Here is a 22,221-nt window from a genome sequence, read left to right as displayed (position 1 = left end):
ACAAAACACCCCGATGCCTTATCCCAGCAGCAACAAAGAGCAGGCCATCATCTCCAACAAAAAACTGTGCAATTACCGAGCGGCTCTGAGCTCACCTCCTCCACTAGCTCACTTGTTTATTTTGGAGGGGTTGTAACACACCCCGAGCCAGGGGAGCTGGTACTCATCCAGCCCACAGGAGGATCTTGGCCAGGAAATAGAAGCTGTCACCACCACCACATCCTTCCAGACAGACGTTGTGGAGATCGACGGCTCCGATAGCACGCAGGGAAACTCCCAGCTGCATCTCCTGGCATCGCACCCTGCCTGCTGTCACTCGGCCTGCTCCGAGCTCAGCTCCTGCAACCAAACCCCTGCCCTCCAAGAGCAAAAGGAGGGGACCTGCACAGACACCTGCCCCAGGCTCTGTGGTCCAGCAGGGACAGGGCTGTTTTTGGAGTCAGAGAAATGCAAATAACGTGAACAGATGTTTATTTATTTCCCCCGCTGCAGCTCAGCCACTGGAACGAGACGCCCAGCAGAGCAGTGAGGTCTCCAGGTTCTGATGGCTTCAGGTCACAGGCAGATACTTCTGTGGGTTGTTTTTTTTTGGGTTGGTTTTTTTTTTTTTTTTTTTTTTTGTTGTTTTTTTTTCTGGAAGAGATGTTTTGGCTGGGTACAGCACAGGGTAGGTGGGAGAAACAAAACCTCCAGCTTGGATGACCTCCCCAGCCTCACGGGCTTGGCACCTGCTCTGAGCAGGAGGCCAGCACCCCAGCAGGATGGGACATCCCTGGCCTGAGCTGCTGTGGGGATGTGTGCACGGAGATCTGCTGCACCACCAGCATAAACCAGTGAGCGTTGCAGTGAACTCTACCCCTTTACTGGGCCATGCTGGGAGCTCTCCAGCAGGAGATGTCCTAGGTACTGCGGGCCGATCCGTCACAGAGCTGGCAGGGGACACATCCATCAGGCCTTTCCAAAAGCCCACGGAGTTTTTCTCCTTGCTTTCTTCCTCCTCTCCCTTTTATTTTTCTGCACTCTCAGGTGAGCGTGGGATATTTCAGAGAGATCTCTGCCAAACTCGGGCGCTTTGAAGGCAGCTGGTGGAGCAACCTCCAGAGACGGGGAGAAGGAGCGGGGCCGGCTGGGTGCCTTCCCAGGAGAACCGAATCAAAGCCAGAGGAGACGGCAGCGCGAGCTGATCTGACTCAATCCACCAGGGGTTCCTCCCTCCCTTTGTTACCGAGCCCAGCCCTGTGGCCCTTCCCGCTTTGAAATTAGTGAAACCTTTGCTAAACTTCAGATTATGTTCCTGGGTTGCCAGTGGAGATGGCCTGCAGCAAAGCCCTGCGTTTTATCTTTAATTACCAGCGGGAGTTTTACATTCTTGCAGAAACCAAGCTGAGAGAAAAAAGCCAGCATCTGTGGTCCCCGCTGCGGAGCTGAGCACCTGCTCAGGGGAAGGCTGGTAATAGGAAGAGAGGGGTCAGCAGAAGATGATCTTCTCTGTCCTCTTGTATAGACTGCATCGCTGATGTGTTTGCTTAGCCAGAAGGAATTCCCTTCCACAAACCCGTGGCACTGCTGAGTAAAAGAAGGCACAGAAAATTAACAAAGTGGGAGCATCAATTCTTTGTCCATCACCAGTAAGAGTCTCCTGAGGACTACGCAGGAGGAGGAAAACGTTCTCTCTCCAATGCCCTGGGAGACAAAGCTGTGCTTCCAGCACCGCTATCCAACTCCCGACCAAGGGTTTCCATCCCCTGTACATTGTCCTGTGCTGGAAGTGATGCACGGGTTGCTGTACTGGCACGTGTAGGGGCAGGAAGGCAGAGCAGCACGGGCTGAGCTGGTCACGGTACAAGGGGCTGGGGCAGGGCAGTGTATCTGGGAATTGTTTCCTACCCATTTGTTTTTCTTGCTGTTCTTGACAAACCACGCACAGGTCTACGTGTGTTCCTCGGGTTCGAGGTCACCTTGTGTTCAGCCGAGCACAATAAAACCTTAAAGGAATGGGGCGCAGCAAAAGAGCTGGGTGGCTTTGAGCCCGAAGGAGCAACGGGCCTGGAAATATCACAGCTACCAGAGGTCAGAGAGCCCTACAACTGCTATCTTTGCAGGTGGCCTCCTAAGACACCCCGCTCCTGCAGTGCAGAGGTCTGGGGATTGCCTCTGAGCTGCTGGTGACAGCTAAGGAGGGGTGAGAGCCTGTGCGATGCCATTCCCACCCCGGCCAGCCTGGTCAATTAAAAAACAAAGGCAGAGGCGCTTGGTCCGGGTCTGCTGGCCCTATTAAACTCGTTATCTCCCCCCAACCAACAGAAAGAGGGCAACTGTTCACGTAAGACGCAGCTAATAATATCTGAGTACAGGACATTGCTGCTAAATTATAGGGAGGGCTCGGGAAGGGAAATTAGTGTCATTTGCAAGCCCAATAATAGGGGCTGCGCAGCATGAATGCCGATGCGGGAGGAGGGTGCGTGGCTTATGCAACCGTCCCCATCCTCCTCCGGCAGGGCACAGCCACCTCCTGCCCCCGGCAGCTCTGCCAGCACCCATGACCAGACCGTGGTACCCATGGCCAGGGGGTGCAGGATGCCAGCTCCATCCTCTGAGTTATTCCTTGACCTTGGGGACCCTCCGGCAGGTGATTAGGAAATGCCCCCTTCCCCTGACGCACAGGTGAAGCCGTGATTACACTAATCAGCTGCTCATTAGTATTACTCAGCTCAGGCTGATCCTACACCAACCGTGGGCACCACTGTGCTCCTCCTCTGCCTCCCTCAGCATCCCAGAGTCCCTCCAGCCCGTCAGGCTCTGGCTCAAAGGTTTCCTCACACAGCAGCCACCCTGGCTTTAGAGAGATGCAATTAAGATGAAACCCACTTATTGGAAGCGGCTCCACACCCAGCACTGCTCCAATGTCACCTTTGATCACTGTGACCAGCCCAGCGCATGGATTTGCAGGGATGATTCCTGTCGTTTCCTCCCTTTTACCCTCACTTAAGGCCAGGGAGGTCACACAGGTGATGCTGGAGTTGGACTCCTGGCTGCAGGGACCCCTGCACCAGCACATCCAAATTGAAGGCACCAAATTTGCCCTGGTGTGGGGAAATCACTGCTGGGGGAGGCTGGGCCATCTCCCCCACCTACAAGTCAGACCTTCCTACCCCACCACTTCAGCACCAGCCCAGTTTTAAGCCCCCAGGATGTGCACAGGTGCTGCTGGATCAGAGCCCTCCTGCTCTCATCAGCTCCCCCCAATCTGACTGTCAGGCACCCAAACCCCAGCTCTCTCCTCCGCTGCCTGCATTCATCAGGTTGCATTTTCTGAGATGAGAGGTTTTTCCTACTTGTCAGCGCTTCCACCCACGCACACGGCTCCCTCCTGAATTCTGTCTCGCTGCCTCCAACCCTCCCTGCTTTTTTTTGGAAATGGAGAGCAGATCCACGTGCATCCCCCTACCCCCCAGGGAGACGCAAAGCCACTTACAGGGCTCCCTGGGTGGAGAGGCTTCTTCCCCTGGTCCCTAACTCCAGCCTGTTTTGATCTCCAGGAGAGATGTCTCCTCCCTGGGGGTGGAGGGAAGAGTGAGAAGCTGCCCTGCTACAAAACACACCGGTAATTTGCAATTCATCACCAGCCCAGGCCCAGGTGCACTCTCTGCTGCCATTACGGGGTGACACTTCCCTCTAATGCTTGGGAACAGCAGCTGTCACGCCACAACTCTGAGCGCTGCTCTGTGCCTCTCCAAAGGTCTCAGATTTAGCAGCTTCTGAGGATTTCTGAGCACAGAGCAAATTGGTGTCTCATGTAGGCGACAGTCCCAGGGCCAGGGGCTGGGTCCTGGTGTGACCCTGCCGGGAGGAACCCTCCAGGCTCCATGGGGCTGGATCAGGACCCAGGGGCTCTTCCTACACAGGGGGTCAGGACAGGACCTACACATTCAGCCCCAGGGCACCATAATCTCAGCAGCAAATCCCTGCCAGCAGCAGCCCCCCTGAAGCTGTCCCTGCCAGCCCCCCTGCCCTCCCACCCTGTGGGAGCAGCTCTCCTCCCTTCCAGGTGTGAGCAGGAAATGGGAGGCTTTCAAAAACCCTGCCATTAACAATAAAAATAATAGAGCAGGAACATATGTCTCTCTGCAGGCCCATCACTTTCTGCTTGCTGGAATTGAAGTGTTTTGCCATCAGTGTGACAGCATGCTGATACATCGCCGGAGCCATAAAGCTGCTGGGTTTATTACTGTTATTAACCAGGTTTTCTAAAGAAACAATAGCACGCCGTGTGGGACCGCCTGCATGTCAATTCACGCTCAGCTTGGGAGCTGGTCAACCAATTTCAACCCAAATAGCTCCAAAGTTGGAGGCTTGGAGGCTGCCAGTTTGCACGTGTGCCACTGGAACAGAGGGATGGAACAATCCCAGTGACAGCCCTGCTGTGATGAGACCTGACATCACTCTGGGAGAGCCCCACTTTATACATTTTTAGACCCCAAAGAAACAGAAAGCTAGTATTTTGTTGTTGGATTCCATTTTTTTGTTTGTTTTTGTTTTGTTTTTAAAGCACCAATGCTCCTCATCCAGGATGGAGCCAGCATGGAGTTACAAGACAGGACAGGCTGGGGCTGAGCCCTCTCCCCAGTTTGTCTTGTCAAGGTATCAGCATCAAGCACCTCCCAAAGCTTCAGCTTTGTCGTTTGAGATGTCATTTCTCAAAGAGACTCCTAGGGACCTTTTCAGGACCTCCAGGCTAGATTGGCTGAAGAGGGATAAGTGGTAACCCTAGCTCAAGTTTCCTGCCCAGGGACCCAGTCCTGGGCTGAAATACCAAACATTTTCAGCATCTTTCTTCCAACCACACAAAACTAAGCCACACAGCTAACACCCCAGCTCCCAGTTAGACCTGCTTGGATACTGGCTCTGGAAGGCTTTCCACCTCAACCCTCCATATTCTTCAGTTAGTTTCCCCCAATAAATTCTCATTTTCTCATGGGTTGCTCAGAGAAGCAGGGTAGTTTTGCTCTGGGAAGGTCAGGGCCATCCATCTCCTTTGCCAGGGGACCAGAAGGGAGCATGGTCCTTTGCACACAACCAAAGGCAATGCTGCATGCCCAAGGTTACATTTTTCAGGATAGCATCCAAACCATCATCCATCACCCCAGCAGTAACCCAGACAAGCAGCCAGACCGACAAGCACAAGGAAGGCTTCCCACGGAAAGATGAAGTCAGTGCAAGCCATTTCTCCTCGTGCTGTGGAGCCAGGAAATCTCTCCATTGATCACTTGGAGCTCACACAGTTTAGTCTTCCAGTTCAGACCATTCCCACACAGCTGTGACCAGGCTTGATCCTGCAGGAAGAACATTTACCAATGCACACACAGGCTTAGCTAAGCATCAGGCCTGGAGCACTTTGTTCTTACTCATTTCTTCTCATTAAAAAGGCAAATATCTGTAAGTAAGCAGGGGGTGTTGCTCTTCCTACTTCACTTGTTTCTTGCTGGAAACAGGGTTGCCCTGATAAAGGTCTGGGTGAGGCAGATAAGACTTCATAACTGCTCCTCCACTGGTGAAGGCTTATTACTGCCATGAATTAGCCTTTGTCCCCTCACTGGCAGCAGGAAGGGATGATTTCATGCCATACAGCAATTTAATCCCTGGCCCACATCAAAACACTGTTTGTTGTGGCAAAACAATGATATTCACAGATTGACCAACTTTCTTACAATGAGAAACCCACATGTCCACATCACCCCTGGGATGGAGCATGGCCCAGCACCAGACTGTTTAGACTGGCAATAAGCAACTATTTAAAATAAAAATAGGGGATCTCAAGATTAATCTATGCTAAAGGCTTGAAACTGAGCTCAGCTTCTGGCCAGAAGCATCCCCTCGAAGTACTGCAGCAAAATAAATGAAGCACCACGACAGTCACACTCCCAGAGCCTCCAAGGTCAGGGTTTTCACACCTCGCTCCCCTGTGTATTGGCGTTTGGAGTCCATTTTTCACAGGTACAGACAGTCACAAGCTTGTGAGGGGAAAAAAAAAAAACTTCATCTGTTGTCATTCCCTGTCTCCAAGCAACAACTGCATCTCCTCTGCCTTCCACCCTCTCCACAGCTGGCAGAGACCTTCCCACCGAGCAGCTTAGCAAGGGGATGATCTCTTCACCCGCAACAGTGCTGGTTCCTGGCTTTCTTCTCACTAAGCAACAGGCATTTGAGAGCTGGAAGTCCCCAGCTGCATTTTGCAAGGAAGAGGAGGCACTTTTGTAGGGCAGGGCAGCTGGTGGCCTTGTCTGGGCTGACACCCAAGTGTCATAAATGCAGCGCTGGGAATAACCCCATAAGGACCCCAGCAGAGAAGGAATAGGCACGCAAGGACACTGCCACTTCACCCTGTCTAACCAGGGATGCTAACCCCAGGAGGAGTCTCCTGGGTGTTATTAGAGTCACAGCTAAGCTGAAGGAAAGCTCTCAAGGGAGTAGATTTTGCTTGGGGAGACCTTTCAGTGCTGTGTCAGGATGGAAATTAGCAGTCTGAGCCTCCCCCGGAGCTTTTTCTTCTGCCAATTAATACATGAATAATCAGCATAATGTTTTGCCAATTGTTTAATGCTCCTACACCAGCGGCTACCCTCCCACAAGCCCTCCAGCCCCATTGAGAGAACCAATTAACTGCTTAAACATCTTCTGAGTCCTCCAAATCACCCACACAGCTCTTCCACAACAGGCATGGGCAGAACCACACCCTCACAAGTCCATCAGCACATTAAAGCCAAACACAATCAGCAGCCGAGGACTTGCAGGAAAAGTTTGAGGTGAAATAGTGGCTCTGCAATGAGTCCATCAGTCTTCCCTCATGCATGGTCAGCTGTGCCTGCTTGCAGAGAGCAGTTTGACACCTGTATAGGTGCTTTCCTGATATTTTCAGCTGTCCTCAATTCAGCTACGAAGAGCTGTTATGGTCTGTGCTGGAAACCTTGTCATCAAACATTTAATTCAGCTTCCAGCTGATTTGGAGTGCCTGTGTGCTGAGGGGGATCACCACCTTGCTAAAGTAGTGCCTGAAATATATTGTGGGTGTCCATCCATTCCTTAGTCATAGTGATAATGAGGGTCCAGAAAGATTTCTTCAGAGCTTTCTTGTGGGCTTTCCTCCATCCCTTTATCCACCCTAAGAATAAGGAAGGAAAGTATTCTTTCTGCAGTGAAATTTCCCCTGGGAAATTTCCCATCAGAATCCACAGACAAGCATAAAAAAAAATATTCTTGTGTAGCGGAGTCCCACAGAGCCTCTGAGGAGCTTAGATGCATCAGATGGTACCAGGTACACACTGCCAAAGGTTTCAAGTTTCTGTATTCCTGAAGGCAGACCCATCTCTGACCAGTTGTTCATATGATCACCAACCTTGGTGCCTGTGTGCACTACCATCAGCAAAATAAAGAATAAACATTGGTAAATGCACTCAGCATGCACTAGTGGTGCAGTGTCACAGCCAGAGAAAGGACTTCAGGGTCCCTGGGGGACAGCTGTGTTGTTGTTAAGCTGTGTTCAGAGGAATTGTGGCCTATGCTGGATTTAACCACAAGAGCAACATTTACAGGCCATCACAAATAAAAGGCCATATCTGCGTTCAGTGTTTCTACCCTAATAGTGCATCATGCTTAGCTTATCTTGCTGAAAAAGCAGTTTGGCCCTGCTGATATATGACACATCCCTTTTAAGCTGACATGAATCCCTCCATTGTCACCCAGGGATGCTGGATCAAGGCCTCCTTGGATGCAAAGCTGCCAGGAGGCCAGGGAGGAAACCAGGCCCAGGCCATGAAGCCAGAGCTGCTTACAGGCTCAGCGGGTCTTCTGGCCCCTTCACTCCAAGTGCAGAACAGCAGAATTGTTATTAAAGCACCAGCTGGGCTGGCAAAAACAAGCCTCTCAAGCCATCCTGCAAAGCCAGAGAGGTACAAGATGACTCCTGACTTCCCATTAGGCACCCCTCCGGGCACCTGCTGTCTTCCCTGCCACGTGTGTTTGTGGGCATACCCTCAAGCCGTGTTTACAAAGGGATTTCAGGCTCCTTTTAGGATAAGAGGTTGCTATAGAAACAGCAGATAAGAGATTGAGCTCACTGGGAGAAGGCCTGGGCTCTATTGGCTTAAACAATAGGAAAGCCCATCGGGGGAATACATCTGGCTGGGGACTAAGCATGGAGCGCAGTGTTTTAATGAACTCATCCTGCTTTTTAGGAGAAGGCTGAGTGTCTGCAGCACTGGAAAGCTTTTGGTCTTCTGGAGGATGAGATCCACTAACCAGGGAACAAAGATATGTCCACCCACAGCGTCCTGAGCCCAACCACCCATCAGGAAGCTTCTAGCTAGAGCCTGGGCTCACAGCTCAGCCCTGCTGTCACCATCTCATGCCTTTGGCTGGTCTGTGAGCAGGCAGAGGTGTGACTGGTCATAGAAAGTGCAGAGAAACAGAATCAGGATGCAGCTAGGTAAATGAAACTGGTTACAGACGAGTGAGGATATAGTCTTGAAGAAACATGTGCCAGGATCATAAAAGAGCTGCTCAGTCCTGATCCAGGCCAGAGCCATTTCAAAATGCAAACCAAGACAGCAGTAAGTCAGCCCCAGGGGCACACTGGCCTAAGGGGGGACTCTGACCAGAGGCACAGGAAAATATCTCCTAGACATTTGGCTGCAGGTAGATGCTTGCATCTTCTCACTCTGTCCTGCAGCCAGCCTCCAACAGGAGAAATACACCTGGAAAAACACTTCCAAAGAGAAACCTCTGTACAAAGCACAGCCAGGGCTCATCAGCGAAAGGCAGTGATTAACTGCTGAAATAGCAGGGCATTTCCATTTCCAAAGGCAGAGCTACCACACAGTCCTGAGAAAACCTCTTCACAATCAGCCTGTGTTGAAACAAACCCAATCAGTTAGACACCAAGAATGAGTGTCCCTCTGCGGATCCCTGCGGGGAGCTGATCTGATTATAGAGTCAGCTGGGGAGGTACTGGAAAGCACCCAGCAGGGGTTCGCAGGGAAGAAAATCACAGAGGAGTCTCAGACCAGACAGCCTGTCAGCAATAAACTGCCTACAAACGTGTGGGGAGTTTGCCTTAAGAAATGCAGGTCCTCCCATAGCCTCCTGAGTGAAGCGGTAGGGCAGGAACAAGTCAGCACAGGAGTGTGCTCTCCCAAGTGGTCTTTGGGACATGAACCACTAAGGCAGGAAAGCTCCAGCCCAGGGATAGCATCCTGAATCCACAGGCCACATCACAGGAGCTTCAGAGCTAAGTGTCTCAATCCCTGGAAGGATGAAGACTGAGCACAGTCACAGCATGGAGGTGGCCTTTCCTTACCTTCATAAGACAGGACAGGGCAAGGCTATCAGCCAGCTCCCAAGGGATTCTGTCCCCAGCAAGGAACCCTGTCACCCCACAGCCCAGCCAGGAGCTGGAACAAGCCTCAGGTACCCCACAAGCAGCTGTAGGGTCAGCTCCAAGGAGAGGCCTTCAGATCATTGCAGAGATGCCATCTTCTCCTCCTGAGCTTCTTGTGGGGCAGCACTGGTGCCAGGGCTTGAATGAGCAGGACCCTGAGATACACCAAAACTGACCCTAAGATTAGCACTCCAAACTCTCTTGTATTCTGTCACTTGTCCCTCTCCCCACAATTATTTCCCGCAAACACTGCCAGCAGTCACAGCCACCCCCCAAAAAAATGAAGCTCATACACAGGAGGGGTGCTTTGAGGGGGGAGGTCCTGCATTTGCCCACATCAGAGGGGCAGAAAGCAGCAGCAAGGGCCTGGAGTGGTGACTCAGTGCCCACCAGTCCCTGTCACAGCACGGTGCACAGCCTCTCCTGTCACCCTGCAGCTGGGAGCTACGAAGGACCTTTTGAGACAGGCACCGGGGGAAGCCGTGCAGAATAATCTACAAACCAACGTCTAATAATATTGTCAGATCCCCAAAGGGAATGAGGAAGAGAAGCAACCTGAAATCAACTGCCAAAACAATATGCTTCCTGATGTGGGCAGGGAATGGTTCTCTCACTAGGTAAGAGTCACTAATTTAACCTTGCTGCTCACCCCCTCTTCTCACTTAAAGTAAATACTTACTTAACAGCAAGAAGAAAGGGAAAGAGAAAAAGCAGCATCCTCTCTGGAAGTGAGATTAAAGGGCACTGGAGGACAGAAATAGACAAGAGAAAGAATGGTGCTTTTTGGAGGAACGTGTGCTCTGCTTCTGGGTCAGGACATCCTCCCCTTGGCTAGATCCTATTACAGGCAGCAGGATTCAGAGATACTCAAAGACACTGATGGTAACTGAACAAATCCTGCTGGAATCAGGCAGGAGCTTCCTCCCACCTCCCACAGCTTTCAGGTTCAAAGCCCAGCTCCTGCAGGAGGGGCAGGACAGCACCCATTAAGCAGGCAGAAGGAGCTTAGAGTCATACCAGGCAATGGGACAGGAGGAACCAAAAGAGGAGGTAAAAGAACACTTAATCCCTTCAGTAAATACTCAAGCTGGCACTTGTATTTGCCAATTTGCACATCACTATTCAACCAAAAACAGAGGCTGGGTGTCTGGGAGCAGCAAGAGCTGGGCTGCTCCCAGGGGACAGCAAGCAGGGGGCAGAGGAGCTCCACGGGCCCTCACAGACCAGGGCACAGCACCCCAGCACCTCAACAAGGCAAGCAGAGCAGAGTGCGGGTGACAGTCCACTGACAGCCCCACATGAGGCAAGGTGATAAATCAGACCCAGCACCCACCCAGGGAGCCCCCAGCAGGAAATGGGGCAAGTTACTTACAACACACATCCAGGGTTCATTATGGAAACAGAATCAGAAATGAGAGAGACAAAATTTTCCCTACCTAGCTAAGCACCAGGACCAGAAAAGAGGCTGGCAGCTATGCCCTGAGCTTAAATGGAGCCCCTAGACCAATGTGCAGAGGGTGCAGGGGTGGGTGTCCCAGCTGAAGCTGCTCAGGGCAATTAAAGCCTATTAATGCACAAGGGCGATTTGCTTAGCAGAAAAAAGCAATTCTGACTAGACAGAGGGCCCTTGAGAAGCAGCCGGAGTCCATTAAAGAGACAAGCAAAAATAAATCTAATGTAGCAAGGGGAGTTTCCACATCTCTTTTTGTTAATAGCCTATTGCCAACCAGCAATAAAAGGGAGGAAAGAATTAACTTCCTTACCATATCTTTTCAGAGGTCTTAGGCGGGGTAATGAAATAGAAAATTCATTTCCAAAACACATTCAGCCCTGAAACCTGAGCATGTTTCCCATGATGTTTGAGAGGGATGCAGAAGGAAATAAAATAAGGCCATGGGCTCCTGAGGTCATGTCAGAAGCTGAAGTGTTCATTTAAAAAAAGGGGGAGCTGGTGTTTCTGGAAGAGCTCATCGAGGGGAATCATCTTGCTGACACTTGCCAGGCAAATTCATTCCATGGGGGACCAAGGCAATGGGAGTGATAGGAGATTCTTCACAGTTCTATTACTGCTTGAAAAGAAACACTGAATTTGGGGATTCAGGGAACAAGTGATTCCTTCTCTTGGCTGCGCTGGAAACCATTTGTTACATAGCCTATATAGACAAAGCCACAATGCACTGCATATCTACTGAGTTTAAAGCATGGCACAAGCTGCAAATGAAACATTTCTATGGGGAATAGCTTGGAAACTTTGCCCTCAGAGTCCTGCTGTCTTACAGCTCACTGCTGAGGCTACCGATAAGAGAAGCAGGGAAATTCCCCGGGAGCAATAGCTTGCCATAGGGACACTGCCCTCCCCTGTCCTCTGGGCCAGCTCTTCACCGTTTGGCACTTTTCTCCCCTTTAATGTAACACTGCAGGTTGATTCCCTGCTGAAACAAGTGCTGAAAGGCCCATCTGTTTGCCTGTAGAACAGGCAGCTCCTGGCAGATGAGCTGCCCATGTCCACACTTTTCCATCACTCTCCTGTCTGCCACTGCCTCTTGGATATTAAAAACCACCTGCAGTGATGTTTCCTCGTTGCTCTGTGCTCCCTCCTCCAGTCTGTCACCTTCAGCCCCTTGGCAGGCGATTAGCTGGTCGGGGAAGCCGGGCTGAAGGAAATTACCAGTTCCCTAAATAAGCACGCAGGCTGACTTAGCGAGGGTTTCATGATGGACAAGCAGGCTATTTCGGGACTGCATCACTAAACCGCATTATGGCTTTGCGGATGCACAAAATCTGAGTAAGAATGAAGCTCAGGCTCAGTGTGGCTGGCCTGCTGGCCTTTTCACCTCACCTTGCTCCTCCCTTGGAGCGATGAAGCACTGCTGGACCACGGCCATGGTTTCTCCAAACCTTTTTGTACCACATATAACAGTACAGGCTTGGGGCTCTGGTCCTAACACCATGCCCTCTGGGTTTCCCTTCCAGCAGGCTGGCATGGCTCTTCCACACCGTGGATGTCAGGGCTGTGTTCCTGGGCTGGAACCTCATCTGGGACACTTTGTCAGAGCAGATCTGTCCCACTGCCAGGCTCCCAGGTCTTCTCCCTGCATGGCCACCAGCTCAGTGCCTCCCTTCCAGCCCTGGGCAATGATGGTTTGGCTGCTCTTAGGCACTCAGGGTGAGTCTATAGCGCTTACTGATTTATTGGTTTTCCCAGAGCCAGATCAAAGCCCTTAGCACTGAAAGGCCTCAGCCAGTTCGTTCCTTGCCTAATAATTCCTCCGAAGTTAATTTCACTGTGAGACGGATGCTGTTTGTGCTTCAGCCTTTATAATCTTGCCTGCCCTTGCTCTGGTAAAGCACCCTCTTCATCTCCACCCCTCAGAAAACCCATATAATAGAGAAGAGGCAAGAAAATCATGCTCTGCATGTTTTTCAGGCAGCTTGGCATTTAATAAGTACACTCTACAACTTGAAAGGTCAGCTAGATCCATACTACAGCTGTGGCACCTTGTTATGTATTTAGGAAACTAATTAGGAACATGGGTTCTATGGGGGAATTCTCATCTGTCCCCGTGTTGCCTAATCTGTTGTCCTTTGAAACACAAAGGAAAGAAAAAAAAAAAAAAAAGAAAGAAAAAAAAAAAAAAAAAGAGAGAGAGAGAAACAGAGTGGATGGTACTTGAAAGAACAGCAGTACAAGGTCCTACCTGCATCTGCCCATCCCAGAGATAAGCATTAAGGAAATGCTGCAGACTTCAGCCTCTACCAGTCCGTGGCTTGCTGCAGAGGGAGCTGGGCAGTGCTCACAGCACATCAGACACCGCAGGAAGCAGGGACTGAGCAGCCTCCTCCATGGAAGGGGCTTCTGCCTTGGTTTTGTGGTGCGATGAGCCAAAATGGGTTTGGAAACACCTCAAAATAGTATTCCCAAGTGTACTTTTTGGAGAAATTTTGAACCATAGGGGGAAAAAAAATGAAATCTGTTTCAAAGGAAGACCAGAAACTAAAGAAAAATAGCTGTGGGATATCCTGCAGTCCAGAAGTTCTCCTGCTTATGAGCTCTGCAGAGCCACGCTGGTTAAGCAGTGGGATGAAAGTGAAGAGATTACTTCTGAGGCTGTGGACGGGTTCATTGGAACCAAATTAACACCCTCTTTCATGTTCACTTTCCATCCATGCTTTTATTTGCTGTCAGGAGACCTAACCCGTGCCTCTCACTCACTGAGTCTCCCCCTTTCCAGCCTCCCATTCCCAGGCCCCCGCTCGCCCTCACTCGCCCCGTCGCAGCGGCTCTGCGCACCCACTCCCGGCGTGACTAATTGTCCCCAGGGCTGGCAGCACTTCCCACGGTCTGGATCCACATCCCTGCTGCCATCTGTCCCTGCTGTAACCTGCTGCCTGCCTGCAGCCCGCTGCTGCACAGTCACTGCAGAGCCTCCCTGCAAGGCACGAGGTCCCTGTGGCACAGCTGTGGCCAGCCATGGAAAGCCCACGCTTTCTCTGGGGTGTTATTTTCTTCCTTATTTACACCATCCTGTAAGATTTCCTCAGCCCAAAGGCCAGCCCAGCCCTCTGAAGAGGAATGGTCTCTGTGCTCCATCACAGAGCAACACCTGGACATGCCCTGCAAGCCCCCTTTGACCCCCTGGAGCTGGTGCACCCATACGAGCCATTCAAAGGGAATTTTCTCCGGATGCAGGAGCTGCTCTGGCTGGATTTCCAGTCTGCCTTCAGCTGCCTCTTGTGCAAAGGTGTATTAGAAATGACATGAGTGAGCTTCTGACTTGACAATCCTTTTAATAACGACCCTGCAGTGGGCCACGATTACTGTCACGCACCAGAGCTCAGATCAAACGCGATCAATTTTCAAGTAAAAAAGATGGTTTTCCTGACCGTACTGCTAACAGCACTGGTCTCCTGCTTGTTCAGGGCTGTCACCAAGCTCTGCCCACTAGCATGACCCAAAGTCTGCTGGTGTGTAAATGAAGGCAGAGATCAGCTCTGAATCCCTGGCCTCCCGAGCTCCATGTTTCCACCACAGCCACTTTCAACACCCAGTAGCTTGTGACTCCCCTCCTGCCTGTCAAACTGCTGGCACTCAACCACACCAACATGGAAACGACCCTGTTGTCATTCATCCCTTCTAGAAAATCATCCCTTCAAAAAGATCACCCCTGGCACAAAGATCTTCCTATCCTCAGAGCTATGCACTGACTTCACGCCGGCTGCGGGAGCAATGCTGTGAGCAGGCAGTGGCAGCGTAAGGGTTTGGACATGGGCTGGGCATCAAGGCATGAAGCACAGCAGCAAGTCCTCTGCACACACCCTGTCCTCAGGAGCACAGTACCGTTAGCAGGGGCATTGCTGGAGTCATTGCTGCTGGGTTTGGAAACTTCCCTCTGAGGACCGAGACCCCACTGAGGATGCCAAGGGCTTGAAAGTGCATCCCAGAGCCTTGAGGTGTGCCCAGCACAGAGGAATCCCAAAAGTGTGAAGGAAACTGAAGGCAACTGATGAAATATAAATCTCTGTTTCTTGGAGAAGTCCCTCTGGCTCAGATAGGGGTCAGGTCTCTCGGATATCCCACTCCCACTGACCAAGCTCCCAGCTCACAAGCCGCAGGCTCACATTGCCACCGCAGCTGGTGAGTGCCAGCTTCTGAGCAGACCTGGAAGAAAAGAGGCACCACAGAAAAGGCAAACAGTGCTAGAGGGGGAGAACATTCAAATGAAGCATTTAGAGCTGCCTCTTGCTGTTGTGTCTTCCCCCACACCATCAGCCTGGACTTTTCTTGCTCTGCGCTGCGGGTGTGACTGGCTCTGACTGATTGCCCCTTATTTCCATATTAAGCGAGGCGATTGGAAATGAACGCCTTCTTCTGCCATGAAATTCTGTCTATAATTTTTATTAAAAGGTCATTAGCATCTTTTTTGTGTTCCCTCCTTCCGACGTCTGTGTTTTTGCATGCCATTAAGAGAACCATAGGAGAGAATTTTAAGAGTTATGAAATGCCAGATTATGTTAAGTAGATTCTGGACAGTCTTAGCAGAAATCTGGCACCTCGATAAACCTGCTGCACTGCCTGGGGTGTGCAATATTAATTCGAAACCCTATATGAATATCCTCCGTGGATGCTGCATGGAGTCCCACCAGGTCAAGGGATGGTCCTACCTAGTCTTACCTGGCAAATACCACTCAGTGAACCAGAAATGCCCTTGCTGTGGTTACCCAGCTCACCTGACATTACAGCACAGGCCGTCTTCTGGACCAGGACCAGCTCTACAGACTTGGCTTTCATTAGCCAAGGGTCTATCAAGATGCTGAGGCTGACGGGTTTTCTCTCCAGAATGCCAGGCAGCTCCTCTCCCTAGAAAGGGCTGCTTCTTGTAGCAGATAGGTGCAAGACAACACAGAGTTTGTGTGATTGCTTCAGCAGAAGGCCCTTCCATCATGAATGCGTTCTCCAGCTAATTGGAAAGCCCAATGGGAGCTGAGGAAAATAAAGAGCTGCCCCTTAACACGCCCGAGCGCTTTCCTTCGTCAAGGGACGCTCAGCATTCAGATGAGCTGCTTATTTACAGCTGCCGTGCCTGCCTGGAGAGCTGTGCTGCACACACTTGGGTGAGTCCAGCGAAAGGTCAGCTGGTCCTGCTTCACGAGGAGCACTGCTGGTGGGCTCTGAGCTCCAGCACTCTCATGCGTGAGCACCACAGAGAGCTTAGACCTGTGTGCGCAGGGAGGAGGGGTAGTGCAGCCTTTCATCTCCTTTTCCCACAGAGTGAACAGCACCAACCTTAGAAATCCAGGTTAGGAACCTTTTGGTGAACAACAGTCCCCACTCACCTGCCTTCTGCTCTGGGTGATGTCCCCCGCCCTGCAAAAGGAGCAACCAAAAGGGACACGTGCCCGTGCCTCAGCCTCCCCAGCTGACAGCTGCCTGTAGTTGCTTGCAGGAGGATTCCCAGCTGAGATCTGAAAATCTGATTTAGATGGAGGAGAGGGAGGTTTGGGGAGCCCACCAACACAGAGACAAGCCTTTTTTCCCAGTACCAGCATTACAAGCCAAGTGGGTAAAGGGTTTACTTCACAAAGCTTCTGGAGATTTCTTCTTTTCCCTCCAGTCCCAGCTGATGATGAAAGATAAAATCTCAAGCTTCTGTGAACCGCAAATGAAATGGTATAAAAACAAAACCAACTGGTTTGAACCAATTAAAATGTTTTGTTTCAGTAGCTTCTGACCATGCTGTTAATAATCAGATTAATTTGCGGAACAAGGGTGTTTCAAATTGCAAAACTAAAAATCTCGCTTGTTAAAGTGGCACTTTTCAAGAATTTCAGGGCTGTTTTTTATCTGAGACGTTTGTCAAAGCTGTTCTTTTTTTACCCACCAAAAGTTTCAGCTTCAATACATCTGCCACACTTCTGACTCAAACAGAGAGAAAAGCAAGGCTGCCCTTGCTGGCTCAGTCACAGCCCAAAGCCAGTGTGGAACCAAGGTCGAACCCAAGGTCACTCCCTAAGTCAGCGTCACATCAAAGGTTTGAAGGCATCGGGCAAGTCCTGGATCCCTCACAGGATTTCACTTTCGGTTTTCACCTGGATTTTGTTAATGCCTTAAAATCTCCAGCCCATCTTTCATCTCCAGGCATTACATGCAAACCACATTAACTTCTAAAGAGATTAATGGGGCTGTGTTGTACAAGAGCTGGTGGTTTCCACTTCATTTGCACCGCTGATCCAGGTGACTCCTTCAGCATGCTCTGTGATCGACCTACCTGGGCAGCTTGGATGTGACTGGAATGACAAGCGAGCCTGTGGCAGAAGACAAACCTCCTCGGCACTGCTGTTACTGCTGACATTTCTGCTCTTCCAGACATCAGCTCGGAGGCCTGGGTACTGTTCCAACAAATGATGCTTTGACTATTGCAAGAGGCTCCAGCATATTCAGGTCCCCAAGTGAACAGCCAAACGGTGTTCACTTAGGAAAGGAGTTGGAGAGATGTAGCAGTGGTGTAAAGAAACCTGCACAGCTGAGGTCACAGACAGCTCTAGGATTCCTGGAAAGCATCCTAGGAAAATCCTGGGAAGCAGCATGGACAGTCCTAGAAAGCAAAGGGGAGATTCCTACAGGAAAGCCTAGGAAATCCTGAGAAAACATCTACAAAATGCATGGTAAGCATGTTAGGACTTCCCTTGAGAGTAACGTGAGAAATTTCTTGGAAGCAACACGAGGCATTTCTAGAAACCAAAGAGGAGATTTCTAGAAAGCAATGAGGAAATTCCTAGGAAGAAACATAAAAAGCCCTGGAAAGTAATATAAGAATTCCTAGAAACATAGTGATCTATGAGTTGGAAGGAACCTGAGAAATTCCCAGGAAGCACTCCAGGAAAATCCCTCAATAAATAAATAAATAAATAAACCAAAGGAGAAACTCCAGGTAAGCAAAGTGGAGATTCCTAGAAACCAACACGAAAATTCCTGGAGAACTCCTTGGCAGATTCCTGGAAAACATCCTGAGATGTTCCTGAAAGCCACATAGGGAATTCCTTGAGAGCACCTGGGGACAATCCTAGAAGACTGGGAGCAAATCCCTAGAAACCTCCTGCCCAAAGCAGGGTCAGCTCTGAGGTCAGACCTGGTTGTGCAAGGCTTTGTCCAGCCAGGTCTTAAAACCTGGACAGGGATCACACAGTCCCTCTGCTTGACTGTCCTCATGGGGAAAAACACATGCCACAGAAAGAGTACACATAAAAAGAAAGAGTCTGAACCTCTCTTGTTCCTGCTGGTGTCCATCACTACTCATTCTCCCCCTGTGACCACTGTGAAGAGCTTGACTTGATCTTCTTGGTAACTTCCTCACAGCCTCACAGCCTTCCATTCTCTCCAGCAGGCACTGAGCCTGCCTGCCTGCCTCCCAACTTGCTGTTTTTTTTTTCTCCACGCCTTCCTCAGATGCTGCTTCTCAGCCCACTGCTGCTCAGGAAGAAGAAAAGATCACAGAGAAGTTGGTGGCATCACTCTGGTGATGTTCAATTATCTCCAATAGGCCTCACTACGTCTGATTGCCTTCCCTTTGCTTTCATGCCTGACACTTCAAACATTGGGGGTGGTAAAGCAGGAAGGCTTTGGTTAATTGAATGAAATGAGGACTCCAAAAAATTGATTTGCCTCATTTAGAAGGTCCTGGTCTGCCTGTCCCCATCGCTGTGCCCAGCCACCGGCAGTGCTCAGGAGCATGAATACCAGGAGAGAGGATGGGTGAATGCAGGACGGTGCCCTCAGGGCTAGATAGACCCCAGTAGTGCCGAAGGCACCTCGCAGGGAACTGGTTTCAGCATCCCCACTCTCAGCCTCCCCCTCATCACCTGCAGAGCACCTCAGCAGGATGGTGGCTGCTCTCCAGGGGAATTCCTGCTCTCGAAGCCTCTGCATTTCTGCCTGCAGGATGACAGCTGCTGCTAGGGCAGAGCCACGCACGCCCACGGGCTGGCTGCATGATGAAAACAAAGACGCCTGGATCCTGCAGGATGTTGTTTTTATCACCTGGCTTGTGGCTGCTGCCGTGGGACTCTCCTTCAGGGAGATGTCCCAGCACTTCTGCTGAAAGAGAAAAAAGGAGAAATGATGACAGAGCCCGAGCTGCTGTGCAGTTGGGAAAGCAGATCAATGTATCTTCAGCAGATCAATCACTGTCCCAGGCAAGGGATTTCTAGCTGGAAAAACTCCCCTGCTGGGCCATTAGTAGAGCACCCTGTTCTAAATCAGGGCCTCCAGCTAACAACAGCGCTCTACTTGATTAATGCTGATTAGCCCTGCTTTGCTTGGTATGTTGATTAAAAAGCAAGGTTCATTTCCCAGGTTTCCTTCCCAATCACATTCCCTGATTTCTTTTGGCACCTCCACAGCCTCTTAATTCTTCAGCCCTCCAAGAAGCTCATCAGGCAAGGACAATGCTGAGGCACCAGCAAGCAAAGGTCAGATGTGAACCGTGTCCGGAGGGAAGCTCTCTCCCACGCCATGTTACTCCGTATGGCAGGCTGGCTGGTGGCATCTTGACCTTAAACTGTTACTTAGGGACTTCAAATGCAGATAAATAGCCAAGACTGCTCAAGATCTCCCTACATCCCAGTGGGGCTTTGGGCTTTCCTTGGTTCTCACCAGCCCTGGAAGCAATGGGGACTGTGTTAGCCTCTTCTCCAAATGATCAGCTGAATTGCTGTAGGAGGTTGAGACCAATGGTACACCCAGCCTGTTCAGTGGCTGCAGCAGATGCATGAAAAGCAGCAGAAACAGGGCACATACAAAGTGGTCTTGACTCAAACTTCTCATCTTTGGTGGTGTGTGGTTTGGGGTTTCATTAGCCAGAAACTGCATTCATCTCATGGGGTTTAGCAGCCACGTCTTTTTCTAATCCCTCCCTGAACTCGCACCAGCCTCCACAGCATCCTGTGGAAATGGGCTGGGCAATTCAATTGCTCTTCATGGAAAAAAAAAAAACTTTCTTGTGTCTGTGTTAAGTGTGCTGATTGCTCACTTTCAGAAGCACCTAATTATGAGGAAAAGACAGTGATCTTCCTTCCCTCTGTGATATAATACAATAGGCCTCTGTCATTGCCCCTTTAGGCACCTCTTGTTCTAGCTGGGGACTCCTACCTTCATACAGAAATGATTTTGCAGCTTATTGGAAGTTGTTTTAATAAAACAACCAGTGCTCAGGAAAATGAAGTTCCCATTACCGCCTCTGCTTCGCAGTAAGAAAGGGGAATTCAGAGCATCCTTAAAACACAGCCGAGTAAACAACAAGTCGGCACCGAGAGCAAGGAGTTAATCTGACATCTGAATATTCCCTGCTATTAAATAAGACGAAGACTTGCCTCCTTCAGCTCTTATGTAAATAGAACTCATCTGCGATGCAGATTTTATTAATTAACTGGCAAATCGAGAAAACCCTAATAGGCTGTAATTGAACTCCGCGTTGATGATGGATGAGGAGACACTTACAGGCCAGCCGCTGTGTCTGTGCAGCCACTCCTGGAGGGGCTGCCATCCCCTCTTGTCCTCACGGCACAGGCTGCAATGTCCTGAGCAAAATCAAGGAGCTCCGAGGGGCAGACACGTGGCACTGATGGGACACCCAGCGCATTTTCCTCCTGAGCCACCTTTCCCTGCAAGGCAGCATGTGGCAGAGCTCACAGAAAGAAAACGGAGGCACCGTGGAGGTAGGGGAGGTAGGGGATGAAGGAAGCAACCACCTGCACGGATGTTTTGTGATTCCTGTCGGGGAACTAATTTTGCTTTTATTTTGATAGGGAAATGGTGAGGTGGCAGCGAGGCGCCCGCCCTCGTAGCTGCTGAAACCTGGGTTTGTCTCTGCAAGGGAAGGGGAAGTGGCATTTGAAACAGTGAGATGTGAGAAGAGTCTCATTATTGCTCTGGATGGCCCCTTCATTAGAGGAAAACATGGTATTTAATGAAGGGGAAAGAAAACAGGAGCTCCCTGCTGGGTCCAGAAAGGCTTCTCTTTTCAGCTCTGGTCTTGCTTTTCCTTATTTGTGGGAGTGAGGGAGGCTGGACAGATCCATCCCCACAGTGCCCGTCCCTGGGTCTCGTGAGGGGTGCTCCAAGGCCACCCCAAACCAAGGTCTCCCTGTAGACAGCAACCCACAAGTGCCATTCCCTCTGCACAACCCAGCTTTGGGGCACCTCGCCATGCCCACACTCAGGTGCTCAGAGACGGGGGGCTACCCCTCTCCAACCATATGCAATGTGGACATAGTGCTTAGGGACATGGAGAAGTAGCAGAGTTGGTACTGTTAGGTTGATGGTTCCACCTGCTGATTTAAAGGTATTTTCCAACATAAATGACTTTATGATTCTAAGATTCCTTTGTTACCAAGGGGAAACTGAGGCATTGGGGATGTGTTTTCCATGCTCAGCACCAAGCCTGAAGACCACATTTGATTAAAGAGAACATTGCATTTTCCCCTTGGGCTTCCTTGCAAAATGCCCACAGATTACCATGATCTTTCTCATGATTGCCTCAACAAACTCAATATGGGATTCACACATCAGGATAATTCCTCCCTGCTAACACCAACAATTTGCTCTCTCAGTGACACCCCGCGAAGTTTTCATCATGGGAAGGCAGAATCCCTGCTCTTCCCCTTCCTCCTCTCCCAGTAATTGGATTTTCTAGCAGTGTGTCAACAGACTCCAGGAGAAGAACCGGCCCACGTTCCCTTTGCTGGGACGAGTCTAGCTCTGCTAGGAATTGAGATGAAAGGAAGCTGGTTTCCATCCCAGCATAAGCAGGCAAGAAGTGGAGCATGAACAGAGAGAAGACAAGCAGAGAAGCAAGCACTGTCATTTCATCCTGGGTCTCTGCACCCCAAGCTGTCCTTTACCACTGCTCATGGCTGATAACCTTCACTCGGGTCTCCAGATGGGGTGTTTTAGTTTCAGAGTCTCACAGACATGTGAGGCCTTTTTCCTGCTCTCACTGCTTTGCCCTGTGAGCCAGTGCCTTCATCCTGGGCCTCCGTGCATTATGTACCTGACTGCAGAGGCCACAGCGCCAACTAAACCCCATCACCGGGGCCTTCCAACCAAAGGAGCAAGTTTCCTTAAATTACATTTCCAGCGAGTATCTCTGCTAATTAAAGATTATGAAACGAATTTACCATTGCTTCAATTAAAATCCATTCACAGCTAATACCTTCCTCTTCTCAAACGTTATTTATTTACCGAGGGCGGGGAAGGAAGGAGCTGCGCTCGGAGTCTCCAGAAGTTCTCTGGG

At 50.4% G+C, this 22,221-nt stretch overlaps 1 long non-coding RNA gene across 1 annotated transcript; it reads right to left on the bottom strand.

Annotated features, from left to right (window-relative positions):
* Positions 1 to 466: 466 nt before the first annotated feature.
* LOC311440851 lies at positions 467 to 3,583 on the bottom strand. The gene is made up of 2 exons (XR_014695634.1): positions 3,476 to 3,583; positions 467 to 1,566 (listed from the first exon to the last, which is right to left on the bottom strand). It is a non-coding gene; the product is annotated as an uncharacterized lncRNA (long non-coding RNA).
* Between the last annotated feature and the right edge of the window lie 18,638 nt (positions 3,584 to 22,221).

Source organism: Aythya ferina, assembly GCF_964211825.1.
Source record: "Aythya ferina genome assembly, chromosome: 8".
Lineage (NCBI taxonomy): Eukaryota > Metazoa > Chordata > Aves > Anseriformes > Anatidae > Aythya > Aythya ferina.
Note: the sequence above shows the minus strand (reverse complement) of the source record. Positions and strands in the feature narration are given on the sequence as shown.